Below are 4,695 nucleotides of genomic sequence, written 5' to 3'. Positions count from 1 at the left end.
GATATCAACCTATAATAAGTGAACCCAAACATCAAAATTGGACATTATGGAGCCAGCATACCAAGATATCCAAACCTACATACCTTGAAGAACTGGAACCCCTTTTTTTTCTACTTCTTCTCTGATTTGCAGCAGCTCCTTCTTTCGCTTCTGTCAACAATTTCTCTTAGTCCCCTTCTCTTGGCTTTTTCTCTTGGTTTTTCTTGGCTTTTTCCCTTGTTCTTCTTTTTTTGCTCTCTCCCCTCACGATTTTTCCTTCTCCTTTTTATTCTTTTTTTCTTCCCTAAATCCTGCCACATTTCTCTCCTTTATTCCCCCACTTTCCCTTTTTTTTCTCCTTGTCTTCCTCCTTTTGTTGGCTTTTTTCTCTCATGACCCCATTTCCTTATTTCTTGGCTTTTTCTTTTTTACTTTTCCATTCTTCTAGCAAAAATCATAAAAAGATGTGACATTTTTTAAAACAATTCTCTTATTTTTAGATATTTTCTAAGATTTGATCTTATTGGGTCAAGATTTGAGTATTTAAGAATCCAAGAAAGGGATTATGAATATCTATGGGCTTATAGGTCAAAGAAATGAGCTTTTGCATTTTTTGTGTTCTTTTTTCTATTTTTTCTTTTTCGGATCGGACGAAATCCGGTTACTACACTGACCTTCCATAAGGTGATATTGTAGCTATCAAGAGATTCCATTGTTTACTTGACAATAGCAGTTCAGCAGGTCCAAATGAATTCTTCAATGAGATCAAGGTCTTAACAAATATAAAGCATCAGAATATTGTGAAACTTCATGGCTATTGCACACATTCTTAGTCTATGATTATCTTCGAAGAGGTAGCCTTGCCAAAATTCTAAGCAACGACAAGGAAGGGAAAGAATTGAATTGGTTTAGGAGGGTGAATGTCATCAAAGGTGTCTCGCACGCCTTGTCTTACATGCACCATGATTTGCCGTTGCCAATCATTCATCGAGACATATCGAGCAAAAATATTTTGCTAGACCTGGAGTACGTAGCTCATGTTTCCGACTTTGACACTGCTAAGCTTCTCAAGTAGGACTCATCTAATTGGTCAAAACTAGCTGGAACATATGGATACATCGCACCAGGTAAATTTACATCCTTCTATTGCATTGATTTTAAATGTATAGAATCATATTCATCATTTTGTTTTAATCGACAGAGCTTGCTTATACGATGAAGATGACTGAAAAATGTGACGTATATAGCTTTGGAGTGTTGACACTAGAAGTTCTCAAAGGGAGTCATCCAGGCGATATCATGTCAAGTGCATCATCTTCATCTTCATTTGCTACTCTACAAATTAAACTTAATGATTTGTTAGACCAACGCCTTTCACCTCCACAGTACAAGGTTCTTGATAAACTAAACCGCATCATGGAGGTGGTCATTTCATGCTTAGATGTGAATCCACAATGTAGGCCGGTGATGCAACTCGTTTCTAAGTTACTCTCCGACTGAAAATTTGGAAGGTCATCATGGCTTGTGGAAGGTTTGTTTTACTCCTATTTAGTATTTTCGAAGTCATGTATTGCTAGTATTGTTGTTGGAAGTGATTAAAGCTCTGCTACTTTCTTTACTGTTAATGATTTTTCTTTCTTTTTTGATACAAGCCATAGGTTGCAAAGTATTCATACAAGTTAGTTTTCATTATTTAATTACACCTAAATGCATAAGGATTCAGTAATAATTGATGAGTGAGTTTTTTAGGACCAAGAGTCTGGATTGGGGGTTTAATCATGTGGAAACTGTCGTGTTGGAAGGTATCAATATAGATTGAGGAGAATTGGTTTGGATGATATATGTCGCCCATTGAAATGGATTTACTGTTGGTCTGTGTATGAAGCTGCTGATAGGAGGAAGAAACCTTATGCTCACTTATCGAAAAGGTAATTTGTGAATGTACTTAATAAGGAGAGATTGTTGTTTCAGCTTTCAGGTTAGTTATGATTTGTGTCTTAAATCTCTGAACAGGTTTGCAGGAGGGTTTAGCATGGCCTACATTGATGAACTCGATCCATGTAAACTTGAATTTTGTCTTCTGAAAGTATTGAAGTTTTGTGCAGTTAAGGAAGCAAATCATGAGATTACTAGAATATGTTGTGGAATAACATGTAAGAACATCTCCAAATTATCGATGCTAGAGCTAAAAGTATTTGAGCAGTAAGTGATGAGTACTTAGTAAATAAAATTGTACTTCTAATTAAGAACAAAATAAGTGTAACTCCATCAATCAATCTCAAGTGAACTTAGAACTCACTCTTAGCCTATTTTCCATTGTTTGCATATAAATTTTTTGTCAAAGTAAATAATTTGTTCTCTCTAATAATCATAAACTAGAGTTTAGATATGTGCAATGCACGAATCATAAAAAGAAATTATAATTTTATTAAAATACTTGACCATAGAAAACCAACACATAAAAGGAGTCTTAGAAAAGTATAGAGCATAATTATGTTTGTTATAAAATATTTAGGAAGATATTGCTAAATAGGGATTTGGTAAGGGGTTAGAGTTTTGAGTACAAGTACAAGTACAAATACAATATACAACACACCACCAAATCAAACATATGAAAGTATAGGTGTCAACAGGCCCCATGCAGGAGGCACAAATTAAGCTCAAGGGCAGACTAAGCCCACACACCACCAAATCAAACATATGAAAGTACAGGTGTCAACAGGCCTCACGCAGGAGGCACAAATCAAGCCCACTTGACCTCAGTCAGGGACATGCAAAGTCATTGTCACTCAACCAATGGCTCATTTGCGTAAAGGGTTAGAGTTTTTTGAATAGCTTACTTAACATTTTTGAAAAAGAATATATATACCACTATATAGTAAGATATACAAGGACTCCCAATGACCATATGTTATGTATCGAAAAAGTCAATCTACTTTTTAAAACGGGTAGGTTGAGACCTCTCACTTTTTTTTCAGACCATTTATATCATGACCCAAAAATGAGCATGCGACCAGCGCGAGACCCCAATGAACCCAAGGGTCCACTAAGACCAAGCAAGCCTCAAAGCATAAAGCCAACTACTCAAAAGGAACGGGAGTATATAATTTACATACTGTCAATAACTAACTCTAAAACATCATAACATATCATTCTTACATACCAGGATTCCTAATAGTGTTCAAACGGAGCTCCTAGATACAAAGTTTACACACACCCTGCTTCCTCGGGTATTTGTATGATTCCTTTGATAGCTAATCACCACCTAAAATATACAATCCATCATTAAATACTTACCAAATGCCCATATTATAATCAACATAATGTACAAAAATTCGGCAGCATAGCGGCGCTCAATCTCACAATCCCAAAATTGGAAATATATCTATCAGTTCAAGAAAAACACAAACGCTTCAAAATTGGAAATATATCTAACCCCCTTCCAATGTTCTTTCATTAGCCACATACAATCTTTAATAAACTAGAACTCTTGAATTGGGGAATTCATACAACAAAAAGAAATCCCAAAACTCCCACAGCACAACACAATATCCAAATAACCAAAACATATACCACATCTAAATCTTCAAAAAAAAATTTCAGCTTTGCCACCAGTACGAACACCATCATATTTTAAATCAAGATTTAATTCCACTTACCCTTGACAATTTAGTCTTTGTTGAAGTTTCTGAGACTCTTCGATGCTAGCTCCACTTCCACAAGCCACAAAACACCTTTAACCCACTTTTCAGCTTTGCCTATTAAAGCTTCAACGTAGATGTACTAGCACCAGTAGATCATCTCATCCCCACTTTTCAATGCTTTGCAAGTTGACAAACAAGCACACCACCAACATTAGAACCATGACCCCTACAATATATCTATAAATTTCATTTAAATACTAGTTTAGAACCTCACCTTGGCAGCGAAATCAGCAATCTACTCTTCCTATTCACGGCTTCTTCTACTTCCTCCAATTTCTTCTTTTCAATAGCTATGTATCACACTTCCTTGTCTTTCTAGATGTTTCTTGTAGCTCCCAAAAAAGCAAGATTTGTTGGAACAAATTAAGTAAAATTAATTTGGGCTAAACCCATCTCTTAAAGTTTTCGGCCTTCTTCAACAAGGCCCAAAAATTCTAAATGAGCCAACTTGTATCTCACACAAAACCATATTTTATTCCAAATTAACGTGTGCCATTTTGTTCTCTAAAAAGGGTATTTAGTTATTTTTTTTAAAGTCCCGGGTGTTAAAATAGTAATTGTTTGCGTAATACATAGCTAAATTGCAATGTTTTTTTTTTTATATAACTAAGAACGTGGGCGATTTGAATGATCATAGCTTTCTAGGTTGTTGTTTCATTAAATTAGGTCGACTCTAATTATTTTGGTGTCCAAAACGGTATATTATAGGGTATACCATTGGAAAAAAAAAAGAAACAAACAAACAAACAAACAAAGTGAGGTTTTATTCAAGTGTTGGTACTTTATAAGTAGCACAATCCAGTTCACATGATAAAGTTATTAAGTATTCTTTGAAAGCATCCGTCTCATCATTTGAGATGTAAAATTACTGATTATATGCTTATAATCTAGTTCATCCATCATATCTTGCTCAATAAATAGCAAAATTAATTCATTCAATCTTTCTTGTGACATTTTTGATTGAAGATAAATTTCTCTACAGAAGTAACTATAATTGATATAGTCAACAATA

At 34.8% G+C, this 4,695-nt stretch overlaps 1 long non-coding RNA gene across 1 annotated transcript; it reads right to left on the bottom strand.

Moving 5' to 3' along the window:
• Positions 1–3,063: 3,063 nt before the first annotated feature.
• On the bottom strand, positions 3,064–4,024 carry LOC120009018. Its single transcript, XR_005470589.1, has 3 exons — positions 3,898–4,024; positions 3,639–3,800; positions 3,064–3,244 (listed from the first exon to the last, which is right to left on the bottom strand). It is a non-coding gene; the product is annotated as an uncharacterized LOC120009018 (long non-coding RNA).
• Between the last annotated feature and the right edge of the window lie 671 nt (positions 4,025–4,695).

The sequence above is a fragment of the Tripterygium wilfordii genome, chromosome 11, assembly GCF_013401445.1.
Source record: "Tripterygium wilfordii isolate XIE 37 chromosome 11, ASM1340144v1, whole genome shotgun sequence".
NCBI classification, from domain to species: domain Eukaryota; kingdom Viridiplantae; phylum Streptophyta; class Magnoliopsida; order Celastrales; family Celastraceae; genus Tripterygium; species Tripterygium wilfordii.
The sequence above is the reverse complement of the archived record's forward strand: the minus strand, read 5'-3'. Positions and strand labels throughout refer to the sequence as shown.